Source organism: Pseudophryne corroboree, chromosome 7 (assembly GCF_028390025.1).
Source record: "Pseudophryne corroboree isolate aPseCor3 chromosome 7, aPseCor3.hap2, whole genome shotgun sequence".
NCBI classification, from domain to species: domain Eukaryota; kingdom Metazoa; phylum Chordata; class Amphibia; order Anura; family Myobatrachidae; genus Pseudophryne; species Pseudophryne corroboree.
In genome coordinates, this window is record NC_086450.1 from 161,167,759 (window position 1) to 161,188,638 (window position 20,880).

Genomic DNA, 20,880 nt, shown 5'->3' on the forward strand with positions numbered 1-20,880 from the left:
CTTTGTCAAGCTGTAATAAGTAGGGGTAAGGACGTTAACCACCTAGGAACATCCTCCCTTATAGTCACCTGGAGAGCATTTATCAGAAGTCATTGACAAGTTCAAAACTTTGGGTGACAGTGGAAGCAGTCCACTGACCACTAAATCCCTTCCTCTTGTAACCAAGCTCCTGCAAACCACAACACCAACTCCCTCAGTGTCAATTTCCTCCTTAGACAGGAAAGCCAATAGTCCTGCAGGCCATGTCACTGTCAAGTCTGACGAGTCCTCTCCTGCCTGGGATTCCTCCGATGCATCCTTGAGTGTAACGCCAACTGCTGCTGGCGCTGCTGTTGTTGCTGCTGGGAGTCAATCGTCATCCCAGAGGGGAAGTCGGAAGACCACTTGTACTACTTCCAGTAAGCAATTGACTGTCCAACAGTCTTTTGCAAGGAAGATGAAATATCACAGCAGTCATCCTGCTGCAAAGCGGATAACTCAGGTCTTGGCAGCTGCTGTGGTGTTAAACGTGTGTCCGGTATCCACCATTAATTCACAGGGAATTAGGTTCCACTTCTCTATGCAAGCGATGCCGAGAATGTACACAGACCTCAGTAAAAGAGTCACCAGTGTCCTAAAAAATGCAGTTGTACCCAATGTCCACCTAACCACGGACATGTGGACAAGTGGAGCAGGGCAGACTCAGGACTATACGACTCTGACAGCCCACTGGGTAGATGTATTGCCTCCCGCAGCAAGAACAGCAGCGGCGGCACCAGTAGCAGCATCTCGCAAACGCCGACTCGTTCCTAGGTAGGCTACGCTTTGTATCACCGCTTTCCATAAGAGGCACACAGCTGACAACCTCTTATGGAAACTGAGGAACATCATCGCAGAATGGCTTACCCCAATTGGACTCTCCTGGGGATTTGTGACATCGGAAAACGCCAGCAATATTGTGCGTGCATTACATGTGGGCAAATTCCAGCACATCTCATGTTTTGCACATACATTGAATTTGGTGGTGCAGAATTTTTAAAAAAACGACAGGGGTGTGCAAGAGATGCTGTCGGTGGCCCGAAGAATTGCGGGCCACTTTCGGCATTTAGCCACCGTGTGCCGAAGACTGGAGCACCAGCAAACACTCCTGAACCTGCCCCGCCATCATCTGAAGCAAGAGGTGGTAACGAGGTGGAATTCAACCTTCTATATGCTTCAGAGGATGGAGGAGCAGCAAAAGGCCATCCAAGCCTACACATCTGCCTACGATATAGGCAAAGGAGGGGGAATGCACCTGACTCAAGCGCAGTGGAGAATGATTTCAACGTTGTGCAAGGTTCTGCAACCCTTTGAACTTGCCACACGTGAAGTCAGTTCAGACACTGCCAGCCTGAGTCAGGTCATTCCCCTCATCAGGCTTTTGCAGAAGAAGCTGGAGAGATTGAAGGAGGAGCTAAAACGGAGCGATTCCGCTAGGCCTGTGGGACTTGTGGATGGAGCCCTTAATTCGCTTAACCAGGATTCACGGGTGGTCAATCTGTTGAAATCAGAGTACTACATTTTGGGCACCGTGCTCGATCCTATGTTTAAAGCCTACGTTGTATCTCTCTTTCCGACAGACACAAGTCTGCAGAGGTGCAAAGACCTGCTGGTGAGATACTTGTCAAGTCAAGCGGAACATGACCCGTCAACAGCTCCTCCTTCACATTCTCCTGCAACTGGGGCTGCGAGGAAAAGGCTAGAATTCCAAGCCCACCCGCTGGCAGTGATGCAGGGTAGTCTGGAGCGAGTGCTGACATCTGGTCCGGACTGAAGGACCTGCCAACGATTACTGACATGTCGTCTACTGTCATTGCATATGATTCTGTCACCATTGAAAGAATGGTGGAGGATTATATGAGTGACCGCATCCAAGTAGGCACGTCAGACAGTCCGTACGTATACTGGCAGGAAAAAGAGGCAATTTGGAGGCCCTTGCACAAACTGGCTTTATTCTACCTAAATTGCTCCCCCCCCCCTCCAGTGTGTACTCCGAAAGAGTGTTTAGTGCAGCCGCTCACCTTGTCAGCAATCGGCGTACGAGGTAACTTCCAGAAAATGTGGAGAAGATGATATTCATCAAAATGAATTATAATTAATTCCTCCGTGGAGACATTCACCAGCAGCAATTGCCTCCAGAAAGTACACAGGGATCTGAGATGGTGGATTCCAGTGGGGACGAATTAATAATCTGTGAGAAGGGGGATGTACACAGTGAAAAGGGTGAAGAATCAGATGATGAGGAGGAGGTGAACATCTTGCCTCTGTAGAGCCAGTTTGTGCAAGGAGAGATTGATTGCTTCTTTTTTGGTGGGGGCCCAAACCAACCAGTCATTTCAGTCACAGTCGTGTGGCAGACCCTGTCGCTGAAATGATGGGTTTGTTAAAGTGTGCATGTCCTGTTTATACAACATAAGGGTGGGTGGGAGGGCCCAAGGACAATTCCATCTTGCACCTCTTTTTTCTTTAATTTATCTTTGCATCATGTGATGTTTGGGGCCAATTTTTTTTAAGTGCCATCCTGTCTGACACTGCAGTGCCACTCCTAGATGGGCCAGGTGTTTGTGTCGGCCACTTGGGTCGCTTAGCTTAGCCATCCAGCGACCTTGGTGCACCTCTTTTTTTCTTTGCATCATGTGTTGTTTGCGGACTATTTTTTTAAGTGCCATCCTGTTTAACACTGCAGTGCCACTCCTAGATGGGCCAGGTGTTTGTGTCGGCCACTTGGGTCGCTTAGCTTAGTCATCCAGCGACCTCGGTGCAAATTTTAGGACTAAAAATAATATTGTGAGGTGTTCAGAATAGACTGGAAATGAGTGGAAATTATGGTTATTGAGGTTAATAATACTATGGGATCAAAATGACCCCCAAATTCTATGATTTAAGCTGTTTTTGAAGTTTTTTTTAAAAAAAACACCCGAATCCAAAACACACCCGAATCCGACAATACATTTTCAGGGAGGTTTTGCCAAAACGCGTCCGAATCCAAAACACGGCTGCGGAACCGAATCCAAAACCAAAACACAAAACCCGAAAAATGTCCGGTGCACATCTCTACCCACCACACATCTTTAATCTATAATGAGCGCAAGGTGTGCAGTGCAAATATTTCTCAAATGCTTACTCCTCCGAAGTCCCACAATGGTGACAGCAGTGCTGCACAAATCACCTGGGAAAATGTCACAGCTGAAATTTTCCCTTAATTTTGTGGATGCGCAGTAAGATATTTACCAGGAAAAAAGCCACTGCGCCATTTCTCTGGAGACCTGTCCATGTGTACTAGACTCTGGCACAGCTCTAGGGTCTCCCATAACCATAATGCTGACATAGTCTACTGCACTGTGCTGCCGGCTAGAGAGGAGGGGGGCCCAGATGAAGACTGCACATGGGTCCTCTCCTCTCTTAACACGCCCCTAGATCAACCTATTCAGTTCTAATCATTAGAAACTAAAAGGTCTCTCTGGGAATGCATTGATTAGTAGTTCCAAAAAAGCTGGAGATTGCCTACCTATGCCCTAATGTATTGACTTGAATTTAGGCCAATTGCAAAATAAGAAATAAAAGGTGGTATTTTACCTTAAGAAAATTGACATTTACAAGCACCACATTATCCATGCTACAAATAGCACTCATATGTGTGGCATGGGGGTGTACAATATATGTATCAGGTGTGGGCAGGCTTATTACTGTGCTGCATATATTATATTTCAATTCTCCAAGGGTATGTGATGTGTTTGCTCTTTGCACCGTGTAAGAAATGTATATGTATTCAAACTGGAAATCCTATAATGCTCCAGAGAATATTTACCCAGCCTTCCTTTATCCCATTAATGATGCAAAATAAAGAGAAAATGTATGCAACTTAATCCTCACGGCATCCACCTCGTGTAGAAACAGGAAAGGTCTAGATATTTATATATTACTGCAGACAGCATTTAACATCCTCTTTTATAAGTATTTTTTTTTTTAAAAGACAAACAAATCTTCAGGGAAATAAATATCTTATAGTGAGGTGATATTACTGACTATACATGTCTGGTATAGTGATATATGGGCACTATGGTAGCACAGTGCTTAGCATTGCTGTCTATTAGCACTGGGATGTCCATGGTTACAATTGTGATCTGAGTCTTAACTCTCTGGTCTTTGGGGATCATTCCGAGTTGATCGCTCACTAGCTTCTTTTTGCAGTGCTGCGATAAGATAGTTACACCTATGGGGGAGTGTATTTTCGCTTTGCAAGTGTGCGAACGCTTGTGCAGCCGAGCACTACAAAAACAGTTTGTGCAGTTTCTGAGTAGGTCTGAACTTACTCAGCCGCTGCGATCACTTCAGCCTGTCTGGTCCCGGATTCGACGTCAGACACCTGCCCTGCAAACGCTTGGACACGCCTGCATTTTTCCAACCACTCCCTGAAAACGGTCAGTTGAAACCCATAAACGCCTTCTTCCTGTCAATCTTCTTGCGATCGGCTGTGCAAATGGATTCTTCGTTAAATCTATCGCCCAGCACCGATTCGTTTTGTATCCATATGACGCACCTGCGCATTGCGGTGCAAACCCATGCGCAGTTTTGCCAAGTTTTGACCTGATCGAAGCGCTGCAAAAAATAGCTAGCATGCGATCAGGTAGGCATGACCCCCATTGTATGGCTGGTGCTGAATTGGTAGAAAAATAGGTGTAAATTACTCAACAAAAAAGTGAATGCAAGTGTGCAGTGTGTGTGGTGTAGGCCCCCCTGGACCTAGTGGCCCGTGGCACACATTGCACCCGTTATAGAAACGCCATTGGCTGTATGTGCATTCTATTTCTGAGTTCTGAGTGAAATCGCCCAAGCTCTGCAAACTGGTGTAGTGCCCACTCTGTGTCAGATTCTGCATGTTCTTCTTGGGCAAAAACATAATGGTTACTTGTTACAGTACTTCTGATAAAGCAGCCTATGGGGTAAATTTGCTAAAGATGTGTGCCAACCTCTGTGTTTTGGTTTTGGTTCTAATTTGTCATCGAGTTTTGGATTTGATTTTTATTTCTCTGACGTCCTAGTGGATGCTGGGGACTCCGTAAGGACCATGGGGAATAGACGGCTCCGCAGGAGACTGGGCACAATTAAAGAAAGATTCAGGACTATCTGGTGTGCACTGGCTCCTCCCCCTATGACCCTCCTCCAGACCTCAGTTAGATTTCTGTGCCCGGCCGAGCTGGATGCACACTAGGAGGCTCTCCTGAGCTCCTAGAAAGAAAGTATATTTTAGGTTTTTTATTTTACAGTGAGACCTGCTGGCAACAGGCTCACTGCAACGAGGGACTAAGGGGAGAAGAAGCGAACCTACCTAACTGGTGGTAGCTTGAGCTTCTTAGGCTACTGGACACCATTAGCTCCAGAGGGATCGCACACAGGACCCGACCTCGTCGTCCATTCCCGGAGCCGCGCCGCCGTCCCCCTTACAGAGCCAGAAGCAAGAAGTGTCCGGAAAATCGGCGGCTGAAGACTTCTGTCTTCTCCAAGGTAGCGCACAGCACTGCAGCTGTGCGCCATTGCTCCTCATGCACACCACACACTCCGGTCACTGATGGGTGCAGGGCGCTGGGGGGGGGGCACCCTGAGCAGCAATATTAACACCTTGGCTGGCAAAACTGACACCATATATAGCCCTAGAGGTTATATAGGTGTAAATTACCCCTGCCAGATTTACACAAACAGCGGGAGAAAGCCCGCCGAAAAAGGGGCGGAGCCATCTTCCTCAGCACACTGGCGCCATTTTCCCTCACAGCTCCGCTGGAAGGATCGCTCCCTGGCTCTCCCCTGCAGTCCTGCACTACAGAAAGAGAGGGGGGGCAATAAATTTAGGCGCAGTATATATAATACAAGCAGCTATAGGGGAAAACACTCTGTATAGTGATATCCCTGTGTTATATAGCGCTCTGGTGTGTGCTGGCATACTCTCCCTCTGTCTCCCCAAAGGGCTTTGTGGGGTCCTGTCCTCTGTCAGAGCATTCCCTGTGTGTGTGTTGTGTGTCGGTACTGCTGTGTCGACATGTATGATGAGGATAATGATGTGGAGGCAGAGCAAATGCCTGTGAATGTGATGTCACCCCCTGCGGGGTCGACACCTGTGTGGATGGACTTATGGAAGGAATTACGTGACAGTGTCAGCTCCTTACATAAAAGGTTTGACGACATAGGACAGCCGGCTACTCAGCTTGTGCCTGTCCAAGCGTCTCAATTGTCATCAGGGGCTTTAAAACGCCCGCTACCTCAGATGGCAGACACAGATGTTGACACGGATACCGACTCCAGTGTCGACGACGATGAGACTAGTGTACCTTCCAATAGGGCCACCCGTTACATGATTGAGGCAATGAAAAATGTATTACACATTTCTGATAGTACCCCAGGTACCACAAAAAAAGGTATTATGTTGGTGAGAAAAAACTACCAGTAGTTTTTCCTGCATCTGAGGAATTAAATGAGGTGTATGAGGAAGCGTGGACTTCCCCCGATAAGAAATTGATAATTTCTAAACGGTTATTGGCAGCGTACCCTTTCCCGCCAGAGGATAGGTCACGTTGGGAAACACCCCCTAGGGTAGATAAAGCGCTTACACGTTTATCAAAAAAGGTGGCACTACCGTCTCCGGATACGGCCGCCCTAAAGGAACCTGCTGAGAGAAAGCAGGAGGCTACCCTAAAAGCTATATATACACACACGGGCATTATATTGCGACCAGCGATTGCATCGGCATGGATGTGCAGTGCTGCTGCTGCGTGGTCAGATTCCCTGTCGGATAATATTGATACTCTGGATAGGGACAATATTTTGCTGACAATAGAGCATATAAAAGACGATATTTGCCGGCTGGCATCAAAAATAAGTGCAATGTCCATTGCCGCCAGAAAAAAGGCACATGGAAGTTTTGCCTTATAAGGGGAAAGCACCGTATTATCAAGTACAGTCCTTTCGGCCCCATAAAAACAAGAGGGCTAGAGGCGCATCCTTTCTGCCGAGAGGCAAAGGTAGAGGGAAAAAACTGCAGCATACAGCCAGTTCCCAAGAGCAGAAGTCCTCCCCCGCGTCCGGTAAGTCCACAGCATGACGCTGGGGCTTCACAGGCGGACCCGGGTACGGTGGGGGCCCGTCTCAGAAATTTCAGCGCACAGTGGGCTCTCTCACAGGTGGATCCCTGGATCCTTCAAGTAGTATCTCAGGGGTACGGGCTGGAATTCGAGGCGTCTCCCCCCCGCCGTTTCCAAAAATCTGCCTTACCAGCAACTCCCTCTGCCAGGGAGGCAGTGTTGGTGGCTATCCAAAAACTGTATTCACAGCAAGTGATTGTCAAGGTACCCCTCCTTCAACAAGGAAAGGGTTACTATTCCACAATGTTTGTGGTACCGAAACCGGACGGTTCGGTGAGACCCATCTTAAATTTAAAATCCTTGAACACATATATCAAAAGATTCAAGTTCAAGATGGAATCGCTCTGGGCGGTTATTGCGAGCCTGGACGAGGGTTATTACATGGTCTCCCTGGACATCAAGGATGCCTACCTGCATGTCCCCATTTACCCTCCTCACCAGGAGTACCTCAGGTTTGTGGTACAGGACTGTCACTATCAGTTCCAGACGCTGCCGTTTGGGTTATCCACGGCACTGAGGGTCTTTACCAAGGTAATGGCCGAAATGATGATACTCCTTCGCAAGAAGGGGGTTTTAATTATCCCGTACTTGGACGATCTCCTGATAAAGGCGAGGTCCAAGGAACAGTTGTTAGTGGGGGTAGCACTTTCTCGGGAAGTGCTGCAGCAGCACGGCTGGATTCTCAATATCCCAAAGTCACAGCTGGTCCCGACGACACGTCTTCTGTTCCTGGGAATGATTCTGGACACAGACCAGAAAAAAGTGTTTCTTCCAGTGGAAAAAGCTGAGGAGTTGTCATCTCTAGTCAGAAACCTCCTAAAACCAGGACAGGTGTCGGTACATCAATGCACGCGAGTCCTGGGAAAAATGGTAGCTTCGTACGAAGCAATTCCATTCGGAAGGTTCCACGCAAGGATTTTCCAGTGGGACCTGTTGGACCAATGGTCTGGGTCGCATCTCCAGATGCAGCAGCGGATAACCCTGTCGGCAAGGACCAGGGTGTCACTACTGTGGTGGCTGCAGAGGGCTCATCTACTAGAGGGCCGCAGATTCGGAATACAGGACTGGGTCCTGGTGACCACGGATGCCAGCCTTCGGGGCTGGGGAGCAGTCACACAGGGAAGAAATTTCCAAGGGCTGTGGTCAAATCAGGAGATTTAACTACACATAAATATCCTGGAGCTAAGAGCCATTTACAATGCCCTATGCCAAGCAAGTCCCCTGCTTCAATACAAACCGGTTCTGATCCAATCAGACAACATCACGGCGGTCGCCCATGTAAACAGACAGGGCGGCACAAGAAGCAGGAGGGCAATGGCAGAAGCCACAAGGATTCTCCGATGGGCGGAAAATCACGTGCTAGCACTATCAGCAGTGTTCATTCCGGGTGTGGACAACTGGGAAGCAAACTTCCTCAGCAGACACGACCTTCACCCGGGAGAGTGGGGGCTTCATCCAGAAGTCTTCCGATTGATTGTAAACCGTTGGGAAAGACCACAGGTGGATATGATGGCGTCCCGCCTCAACAAAAAAAAGATATTGCGCCAGGTCAAGGGACCCTCAGGCGATAGCTGTGGACGCTCTAGTGACACCCTGGGTGTACCAGTCGGTTTACGTGTTTCCCCCTCTGCCTCTTATTCCCAAGGTGCTGAGAATAATACGAAGGGGAAGAGTGAGAACTATACTCGTGGTTCCAGATTGGGCCAAGAAGAACTTGGTACCCGGAACTTCAAGAGATGCTCTCAGTGGACCCATGGCCTCTACCGCTAAGGCGGGACCTGCTGCAGCAGGGGCCCTGCCTGTTCCAAGATTTACAGTGGCTGCGTTTGACGGCATGGCGGTTGAACGCCGGATCCTGAAGGAAAAGGGTATTCCGGAGGAAGTCATTCCTACCCTGATCAAGGCCAGGAAGGATGTGACTGCAACCCACTATCACCGCATTTGGCGGAAATATGTGGCTTGGTGTGAGGCCAGGAAGGCCCCAACGGAGGAATTTCAACTGGGTCGTTTCCTGCATTTTCTGCAAGCAGGGGTGACGATGGGCCTCAAATTGGGGTCCATTAAGGTCCAGATTTCGGCTCTGTCGATTTTCTTTCAAAAGGAACTGGCTTCGTTGCCTGAAGTTCAGACTTTTGTCAGGGGAGTTCTGCATATTCAGCCTCCTTACGTGCCTCCTGTGGCACCTTGGGATCTCAATGTTGTTTTGGGATTCCTGAGGTCACATTGATTCGAGCCACTTAAAACCGTGGATTTGAAATATCTCACGTGGAAAGTGGTCATGTTGTTGGCCCTGGCTTCGGCCAGGCGTGTATCAGAATTGGCGGCTTTGTCGTGTAAAAGCCCTTATCTGATTTTCCATATGGATAGGGCAGAGTTGAGGACTCGTCCTCAGTTTCTCCCGAAGGTGGTATCAGCGTTTCACTTGAACCAACCTATTGTGGTGCCTGCGGCTACTAGGGACTTGGAGGATTCCAAGTTGCTGGACGTAGTCAGAGCCCTGAAAATTTATGTTTCCAGGACGGCTGGAATAAGGAAAACTGATTCGCTGTTTATCCTGTATGCACCCAATAAGCTGGGTGCTCCTGCTTCTAAGCAGACCATTGCTCGCTGGATTTGTAACACTATTCAGCTTGCGCATTCTGCGGTAGGACTACCGCAGCCAAAATCAGTAAAAGCCCACTCCACAAGGAAGGTGGGCTCATCTTGGGCGGCTGCCCAAGGGGTCTCGGCACTGCAACTTTGCCGAGCGGCTACTTGGTCAGGGTCTAACACTTTTGCAAAATTTTACAAATTTGATACCCTGGCTGAGGAGGACCTTGAGTTTGCTCATTCGGTGCTGCAGAGTCATCTGCACTCTCCCGCCCGTTTGGGAGCTTTGGTATAATCCCCATGGTCCTTACGGAGTCCCCAGCATCCACTAGGACGTCAGAGAAAATAAGAATTTACTCACCGGTAATTCTATTTCTCGTAGTCCGTAGTGGATGCTGGGCGCCCATCCCAAGTGCGGATTGTCTGCAATACTTGTAATTAGTTATTGTTCCACAAATCGGGTTGTTATTGCGAGCCATCTGTTCAGAGGCTCCGTTGTTATCATACTGTTAACCGGGGTTCATATCACGAGTTGTACGGTGTGATTGGTGTGGCTGGTATGAGTCTTACCCGGGATTCAAAATCCTTCCTTATTGTGTCAGCTGTTCCGGGCACAGTATCTTAACTGAGGTCTGGAGGAGGGTCATAGGGGGAGGAGCCAGTGCACACCAGATAGTCCTGAATCTTTCTTTAATTGTGCCCAGTCTCCTGCGGAGCCGTCTATTCCCCATGGTCCTTACGGAGTCCCCAGCATCCACTACGGACTACGAGAAATAGAATTACCGGTGAGTAAATTCTTATTTTTTAAATGGATAAAAACAGCTAAAATAACATACTTTGGGCATGTTTTTGTTCCTACAGTATTATTAGCTTCAATAACATTAATTTCTAGTCAATTTTGACCACCTAACAGCTAAATAGATATATAGTAATTGATGGCAGATAAGAACCACTTGGACCATGTAGTCTGCCCTTAGATATGAGATAGCTAGATAAATATCACAAATATATACTGTAGATAGATAGATATAAGGTATGTAAATAGATGTGAAATCAAAATCAAAATGTAGATTGGCAATAGACACCACAATGGTCTTAAATTCTAATAATAGACTGAGGCTCAGTTCCCCATGTTGCTGCATGCAGAGATCAGCTAAACTGTGCAGAGAGAGGAACAAAGTTCCCCTCCCCACCCTGTGATTCCCGGAGCATGTGCTCCAGAATACTGGCCTCACAGTATTCTGGGACGTGACCGCCGCATCACTACAAGGTCTGGGAACAAGGAGGGAACAGTGGACGCCGGGCGCAGCGGGTCGCATGGTAACAGACTCCTGGCTTTGGTCGCATCATGTGCAACCAACCCAGAGAAGGCGTTAAGTGTGTGATGGTTTCTTGTAGCCACTCATTAGGAAACAGTAGACTGCCACATAGTTAGCAACTGAATTGTTGTGTTTGACAAGAGAAAGATACAAGCATGTGAAACATTGCACAATTAACTATAGGGTAAGTTTTACTAATACTAGATTATGTGAGAAAAGAAAAATTACATAAAAAGGCACAAAATGTATTAAGAAAATAAGTAAGGCGTGGTTTCTAAGCATACATCGAATGTATCCACCAAAAGAATGGGGTCCCCTATCTCCAGAGACAACCAGCCCATGGCTGGCAAAAAACCCCCCAAAAAAACAATTAACTTTCCGTTTGCAGGGCCGAAGTGTAAAGTGACAGGTACCTTTAGTAAATTTACCCCTATATAGTGGGAATTTTAGACTATAAACTATTATCAGATGACAGATGGAAACCATAAATTATTCAAACTTAATATTACTAAAGCTTATCTAAAAGACACAATACCAGAATGTGGAGTTCAAAAAAAATAATGGCCATCTTAAATGACAGAAGTATGATGACAGAAGAAAGAACGGCAAGCTCCAAATTGGATAACCAATTGGTATGAGCGATAGTTTTTGTCCGTTTTCCAATATTTGGGAGCAAATGGTCAATTGTCCTTTGCTCTCATCCATTACCAGATATTCATTCCAACCAGCTAGATCTGCAGATGATCTGCTAGATAATCGTATAGTGTATGCCCAGTTTAAGATGTGCTCCTTAAACCTAAACCCAGCTCAATCCTGACTAACCATTAACTATCATCCAACAAACTAACCTACCGACTACATTTATCTCCTATATAATAGCCCAGATCTGTGAATTTGTGACTCATTTGCTAACGCTGGGCGGAGTCACAACACTGGGCGGAGTTAGTCAAATGAGTCACAGATCTGGCCAAATCTATAGGAGACTAGGAGCAGAAGCAGATAGTATAGGCATGGCACAGGCAGGGGTGCATACCTCCCAGCTTTCTTCAGGCAGACAGGGGTGCATACCTCCCAGCTTTCTTCAGGCAGAAGGAGGAAAACACGTGTGTCTAAAAGGGGCGTGGCTTCACTGGAGGGCCCCCGTCTTCGTCAGTGAGGGGGCATGCCCAGCGCTCTGTGAGCTGCTGGCATGCCTCCAGGGGTGGATTATGAGTCCGGGGGGCCCAGGGCACTTGAGACTGGGGAGCCCTATCTCATTGCTGTGCCTGCTGTGGGGTTGGGGGCGTGGCCTAATCGTGGCCCGCATGGCCACTCCCCCTTATGCAAATTCCGGGATTTTTTTTTAATGGAATTTTGGCCCCTCAGCTAGGGCTAAATCCAGAGGAGGTGGTCGCTCCCCCCTACACACCTGCACAGGCAGAAGAAAGCAGGGAGACTGCTGCCTCCCTGCAACACCGCAGACCTGCCAACACGCAGCAGTGTGTGCTGACCGTAGCACAATGCTGCCGCTGTTGCTGGCAGGACGGGGGAGCTTCTGAGCTGGGACAGAGGTACTCCAGCCGGGGGGCCCCCTAAAACTGTGGGACCCACGGTACATTCCCCCTGCCCCCCCCCCCCCTTTAATCTGGCTCTGCTGCTAGAACCCCTCCTTAATCTGTACCCCCTGATGCCCATGCACACAGCGTCTATTCACCGCTGCTCTGCTAAGCAGCACAGCAAGTACAGGAGCTTTCCAACTGCCCCCCCCCCCCCCCCCCCCCCCCCCCCACCGCGGGACACTGCGACCCGCGGGTGGGACAGCGGGACAGACCCCAAAAAATGGGACTGTCCCACGAAAATCGGGACAGTTGGGAGGTATGGGGGTGTGTGAGTGGGTATGCCGTACAGACAGACGGGCACCGGCTCACTGTGTGCTTGACCCCCCACATCAGCATACTCAGCAGGGTCTCTCTGGCGCGGAGGAGCGTCACTTTCTAGCACACTCCACGCTTCTTAGCTGCAGTTTTGTGGGGCACCTGCTGCTGTGCAGGTTCCATACTGCCTCTGTTATCTCCAGCCCCCGAAACCCCACCGCTAGCTGCAGCGCTGCCGCCCGCAGTGAGGTGACACTTTAGCCAGCGGGTAGCGCTGCAGAAGTCCGAGCTGCTTGCAGGCTCCGACCCCCTCCTCCCTCCGGCCGCAGCGTCTCCTGGGAGCTAACCAGTCACTCCCAGTCTCCCCTTACCACAGTGCCCGGCAGCCGCGCGAGGTCTGCGGTGTGTGACTGAGGAGGGGGGAGGGATGGTGATGGGCAGAGGAAGCAGGACTACAGCCTGAGAGAGTCAGCCATGCCAAGTCTCCACCAACAGCAGTGACTCCGGTAAGACACATCTGTCTGTCACCACTGTTTTGTCCCTAATACCAATCTCTCCCGTGCCCTGTGTTCTGTCATGTCCCTGTCACCCCTGGCCTTGCCCCGTCACCCTTATCCTGGCCCTTTCACCCTTATGCTGGCCCTGTTACCCCTATCCTGGCCCTGTCACCCCTGTGCTTGCCCTGTCAACCCTATACAGGCACTGTCACCCCTGTCCTGGTCCTGCTGCCCCTACCCTGGCCCTGTCACCCCTATCCTGTCCCTGTCATTTCTGTCCTGGCCCTGTCGCACCTGTCCTGGCCGCGTCACCCCTGTCCTTGCCCCGTCACCCCTGTCCTGGCCCCGTCACCCCTGTTTTGACCCTGTCACCCCTGTCCTGGCCCTGTCACCCCTGTTCTGACCCTGTCACCCCTGTCCTGGCCCTGTTACTGCATACCCTCCAACTACCTTTTTGGCAGGTACAGTACCCGCAGCGCCTCCAGAACCCTCCCCAATGCACCACACCTCTGCACCTTCCCCTCCACCACATGCGGCACTCCACCCCTCCCCCACACGCTGTGCCTCCAGACCCCCTACACCACCCATGGCTCCCACTCTTCCGCCCCTCCACCACCCACAGCACCTCCAGATCCCCTCCACCATCCACCCCCCATATATGTCTCCCCCCACACCTGTCCCCTCCACCCGCAGCATCTGCAGACACCCTCCTCCATCCACGGTCCCCCCCCCTCACCCACCCCTCCCCCACCCATGGCACCCCCGCACCTGCTCCTCCACCACCTGCAGCACCTCCGGACCCCCTTCCCCATCCGCCGCACCAACCGTACCTGCCCCTCCCCTACCCACGGTGCCTCTGGACCCCCTACCCCACCCCCGGCACCCCCGCCCCTTCCCATCCTACAGCACCTATGGAACCCTTCACCCATCTGCAACATCCCCGCACCTGCCCCTCTCCCACCTGTGGTACCTGTAGGTTATTTTGTTTCTGTGCAGGGTAAATACTGGCTGCTTTATTTTTACACTGCAATTTAGATTGCAGATTGAACACACCACACCCAAATCTAACTTTCTCTGCACATGTTAAATTTGCCTCCCCTGCAGTGCACATGGTTTTGCCCAAGTGCTAACAAAGTTCCTGCTGCGATCAACTCAGAATTACCCCCTCAGTCCAATTGACTAGATTCAAGATACAGTATTTACTTAGTCACATATCTGTAGCTTTGTACTAGTCCTTCTGGCACTTCTACAGTACTTCTTGGAGTGGTCCATAAGAAAATAATATTGGCAGACCCTATAGTTGATATAGATAACTTAACCAGGTCTTAGGTTTATTAACCAGGTAGAACAGGTTTGCAGGATGACACAAGGTAAATGCATCAGGTACTGCATGTAAAACATGTACACAATGCACACGTATGATATATGTACCAAACACAGCCAGGAACATATGAGACAGCACAGGTAGCTTGTGGACAGACTAGAGCACAAATCTATGTGTATACAATACATCCAGTGCCAGATTAAGGTCCACATGGGCCTGGAGCTGAAATTTATGAATGGCCTATTGTGTGCTGCAGCAGGGGGTGTGACCAGCACCGCAGGGGTGTGCCTAATGATGTGGGGTGTGAGCAGTGTTCGGAATGTGGTCTGCACAGAGGGTGTGGCCTGTGCGTATGGTGTGACTAGTGCCTACCTTCAAAAACTTCAATCTCTACAGTTCTTCACTTAAATGAATAGTGTAAGTGAGAGTATACGAATGAACAAACCCCTTGTTAATGTGACTAATATGACAAAAAAGAAAAATGTCACTTAATGATGTAAATTTGAAACCCCTCTACTAAATACGGATAATTTATGTGAATGTGAAATCTATATAAAAATAGAGATCTAACCTTACAAAAAGCTATAGGGGCATTTTTTATAATATGCGGTCTGCCCCCCAAAAATGAGGGTCTGCCCCTCACTGCAATTAGGATTCTTCTTCCACTCATATGTATCAATTTTAAACGGCTCCAATAAGTGCCTGTCCAGGCAATCAGGAGAAATGAATTGATCGCATCCACTATCACTTTACTTGTATCTAGAGACCCTTTGCAGCTACTGAGCATGCACAACTTTCCAGCTGTTCAATGCGCCAAAAGTCACAAATTGGTTTGGGACATCCTGCAGTCTACTGGAGAGTGATCACAGGGCAGCCAGCCCCATAGCAGGTAATGCGCTTATGTGGTGTTAACTCATACAGGCAAAATCTGCAAAGATCTTGTTAAATGCCATCCCCATAGAAAACTATGGTGACATCTGCTGCTGGAGCCGATGGATGGAAAGCCTGCTTTCCTTTTTTTTTTTTTTTAAATATGTTTATTGAAGATTTTTCAGTCATACATATGTAAATATGAAAGAGCATACAACATGGAAATACAGAATAAAGTGTCTATACAGAGATATTCTAGGGTATATCCGTCTAATGCGGAGACATCACAGCAAATAAAAGGAAAACTAGAAATATAAACCCGCAACAAAGAAGACCGGCTGCTACCGAATTTAACTGAATATACTCCAAGACTACTAAGGGGCGGTAGACCACAAGTAATCGCATAGTATGGCAGTGCTTCCACATAGTACTATTTGGTAAAGAGAAAGGGCAGAAGATAGAAAACAAAAGTAAAAGAAGAAAGAATTTACGGGGTGGGGGGGGGACACAAAAGGGAAGAAAGAAAAAAGAAGGGGGGGGTATGACGGGATGAGGATGAGTGTTAGGGCCAGCCCATAACACTCAATATAACCCTTTAGAGCGCCAAAGAGAGAAGAATAGGCATATACGTGGTTTGAAAAAGAAAACAGCTAAATTACTTAAACCCTTGCAAACGATTCACGATTCATAGGACAACAATGAGCAATCCAGGGTTTTCAAGATATGTTGTTTGGTAGGGGGAGGTAAAGTGTCAATGAAAGGGCTCCATTTGAGGCAAAACTTTTGTGTGCTAAAGAAGGGCGAAGTTAAAACCGTTTTTCTATCATAATACAACAATTGTAATAGTTTTTGCTGGACTTCTGCAAGGGAAGGAGCAGAGCGCTTAACCCATTTAATAAAAATACATTTTTTACCAAGTGTAAGGATTACACTGAGAAGAGAGAAACTTCTCGGAGTGATCCGCCAGTTTGTAAAGTTTAAGGTAAGACAAGCTAACTGATCTGGGGATACATTCAAGGAGAATAGTCTATTAACATAAGCAAGAAGTTTACACCAAAATCTTCTAATTTTTCTACATTCCCATACACAGTGCATAAATGATGCTGAGGACTTCCCACATTTAAGACAGTCACCAGATTCTGAGGGTAACATATGAGATCGTTGTGCAGGTGAAATGTATGCTCTGTGTAAAAATCGTAAGTGAACTTCTTGAAAGTAGGCTGATGACAAAAATTTCAGTGATCTTTCACAGGGTTGTATAATATCAGTAATGCTAACTAAAGCAGGGATATCAGCTTTCCATTTCAAGAACGAATTGTCCCATTGTACAGTGGGTAGACAAGATATCAAAAAAGAGTAGGCATATTTCACTTTAAATGGTCGCACCTGGGAAGAGTGCAAGAGAGTATCAATAGCTTGAGAAGCAGGGTATACATTATGGGTACCACTTAATTGAGTTAAGGCACCATAACAAAGTACAAAGTGACGCACCTGGAAGTACATATACATGTGGAGTGGAGACAATTAAAATTTTTGGCAAAGATCAGAAAAGGAGTAGAGGACTCCTCAGCCTGCTTTCCTCTTAGGTACATCTGAAAGACATATTTGAAGGGCAATATTTGGTTGCAACACATTGATACAGCTGTGTGGCATACTATGAATTGTGGGCACTACAGTGTGGTGTAGTATTTAAGGAATGTAGTCGGCAATTACAATGTCGACAGTTACAATGTTGACATTATTTAAGAGTTGTCATGGAACATGTCGACATCTGCAGATTGCCGAATTGTTCACAGTGGTGGCATCTGAAACATTGACATTCTGCAGAATACCATCATTAGAGTTAGGCTGCAGGGGAGCTTTAGGGAAGCGACTCCCCTCAGGAATTCCACAAGCTAACACCCTGAAGACACAGCTGCACTGCTAGACCAGTAAACACTACTGTAGCTGCCAGACCAGGTAATTTTGACAGTTCATTAGCGTCAACATGATGAATGTCGACTTAACATACTCAAATCTACCTATCCTCCCCAGATTTGTCACCATCTGTAGTGGGCCGTGTCACTGAATGCCTTTCTGACATTTCATCTTGGATGACATCTCGCCACCTCAAACTTAAAATTTCCAAAACAGAATTAATTATATTTCCACCAGCCAAGAGTAGTTACCAACCTGATATGTCTATCACTGTTGATAACTCAGCAATCATTCCTACCCCACAAACTCGCTGCCTATGTGTCATTCTTGACTCTGAACTGTCCTTTGACCCCACATTCAGTCTGTCTCAAGATCATGTTACACACATCTAAGAAACATATCCAAAATACAACCATATGTTTCAGGAGACACAGCAAAAACTCTAATCCATGCTCTCATTATCTCCCACATTGATTATTGTAATAGTCTCCTGACTGGTCTTCCCAAACATAGGCTCTCACCACTACAATCCATTTTAATGCAGCTGCGAGGATAATCTTCCTCGCTAGACAGAGCCGCTCTGTCAGTCCCTCCATTGGTTACCGGTATTCTACCGTATTAAATATAAAATACTTTTACTTACATACAAGGCTATTAACCAAACTGCGCCAACATACATCTCTTCACTCATCTCAAAATATCTCCCTACCCAACCTCTCCGCTCTGCACAAGATCTGCGTCTCTCATCCACACGTAATACTTGTTCAAAGAGCAGCTGAGGAGAGGATGACCGTCTGCCAGGGTTAGTACTTCAGTGTGTAGGGGGAGCGGTTTGGAAATGGAACAGAGATGGGTCAGGGATCAGGAAGGAGTCACGATAAATGTGCAGGATCGATCTGTTGGGGTGGATTGGGATGGAGCCACGATGGGAGGAAGGAGGAGGATTCGAGAGACATGAGAGAGAGTGAGAGAGAGAGAGAGAGAAAGAGTAAAATCTTAAAACTAGCATATACATACATATAGATTTATAATATATGTATATATATATTTATATATATATATATATATAACGGTTGGTAGGCGGCACTCATAGGTCTTTAAATCAATGATCTACTGGAAACCAGATAGAGCTATGTTTCGATTTAATGAAAATCGTCGTCAGGCATAAAATACAAACATGTGAAACATACCTTTATAGATAAAGATTACCCTGTGCAAGCGTGTTGGCCGCCCGGCCGCCAGAAACTTCCGCCACGTCATCAATCCCGTTCCTACCATTGATCGACGTGTGGCGTGTAAAGAGTGAGACAGAATAGAACCCGTTACCAAGGATACCCTGTCAACAGGAAACAGAAACATAGTAAAGCCGTGGATGTCTAGAGTTTAGCAACAGTGTCTCAAAACTAGTTACATAAGGCTAATATTTAAACTGACTTAATGAAATTTCCGATATCAAGGAATGTACTGTGCAAACAATGAACATGCACCGGCTGGAGGCAAAGGTGTAACTGGAAACAGGGGAAGGCTTTAGACATGTTATTCTTGAGAAGAAAGAAAGTCTCTATAGCTAGATGAAACAGTTGAGAGTCAATAGTTCATTTAAACCGTGCGGAGCTACTGTATTCAAACGATATATCCAGCGTACTTCTAGCTGAAGCAGAGCTCTTGCTCTGTCACCGCCCCGTTTGGTCTCAGGAATTTGGTCAAGCATCTTATAGCGCAGGGCAGACAACGTGTGTCTGGCCGACTTAAAGTGCTTGGCCACCGGTTGGTCTATTTGTTTTCCCTCTAATATGAGTTTGATGGCACTTCTATGCTGTGCCATTCTTTCTCGTTATATACTGCAGCAACACTTTGCACAGGAGGGCACCGGGCACCATATATCTTGTTACAGGGAGTGCCGAACATCCATCCATTCTATTTCATACAGGCTCTTGCTTGAGCAGTTAAGGCACCCGACAACCTGCTAAGTGGACGCTGGCCTCAGCATCCAAAGTCGGACATCTTTTTGTTATCATCACATTTGGTGATTTCACAATTTTCCCCAGTTTCCTGCACTACTATGGATACCCTACAAGAGGACCCTCATAAACTGGGAAATAGGGAGACTTGCCTTGAGGTCTCCGCCAGCTCACGTCAATAGGACATGGAGGCAGATAGCGGTGGTTGAACCTTCTATGGGGGCACAAAACATTGATTATGGTATGTGCAATGTTGGGGGTACTGGCGCGGGATGTATATAATGTTATGGTGGTTGGTTTTTTCCTTATAGTGGTTCGAACATGATGGGCTGACTCCGCCCATACTATGACGTCATTTTGGCGCCGTTCATTGAATGGTGGGTAGATAAGGAGCCGGTGAGGCAGGGTCAGATAGGCTGCTGGTATTCCAACTATGATGGGACAGCTCTCTAGTGATTTTTGTGTCTCCTGATGACGGTCTGGATATGACCGAAAACGTTTGAGCTTTTGTGAAATCACATTGGACTGCAGTGAACAGTCATGTTGTGCTGTCTGGGTAATAAAACTCCTGTTGATACTCAATTAAGAAAAGACTGGTGAGTGCTCCATTGCTTTTTTCTATAAGTGGATTCCTTGGAGGGGATTCGTGGATGACACCCCAGCTGCTGTTTTAGCAGTTACACGTGAGTGCGACCTTCTCTATATATATATACAGTATATATATATATATATATATATACATACAGTATATATATATATATATATATATATATAAAGAAAACAGCTGCACTCAGGTGGTCATTGTTGAATGTCAAAATATATTGTCACATAGACATATAGAACTCCAACGTTTCGGGGCGTACAAGCCTCTTTGTCAAGGTGTATCACCTTGCATACACCTTGCATACACCTTGACAAAGGGGCTTGCATGCCCCGAAACGTTGGAGTTCTATATGTCTATGTGACCACCTGAGTGACGCTATTTTCTTCTTCTATACCTTTGCTGTTGCGGAGGGCACCGATGGCTATAACTTATGTAGTGGAGTGCCGGGCTGAGGACCTATATATATATATATATATATATATATAACCCCCTGGCGCCGATTCTCCAGCTTTGTTCTATATATATATATATTTATATATATATATATATATATATATATATACACATATAGAACAAAGCTGAAAAAGATGAAGCGGCACTCGGAGTCTTGAAAAGTAATGCAATGTATTAAAAAAAATCACTCCATAAGTTCCCAACGTTTCGGGGCTAGCGTGCCCCTTTGTCAAGGTGTTACACCTTGACAAAGGGGCACGCTAGCCCTGAAACGTTGGGAACTTATGGAGTGATTTTTTAATACATTGCATTACTTTTCAAGACTTCGAGTGCCGCTTCATC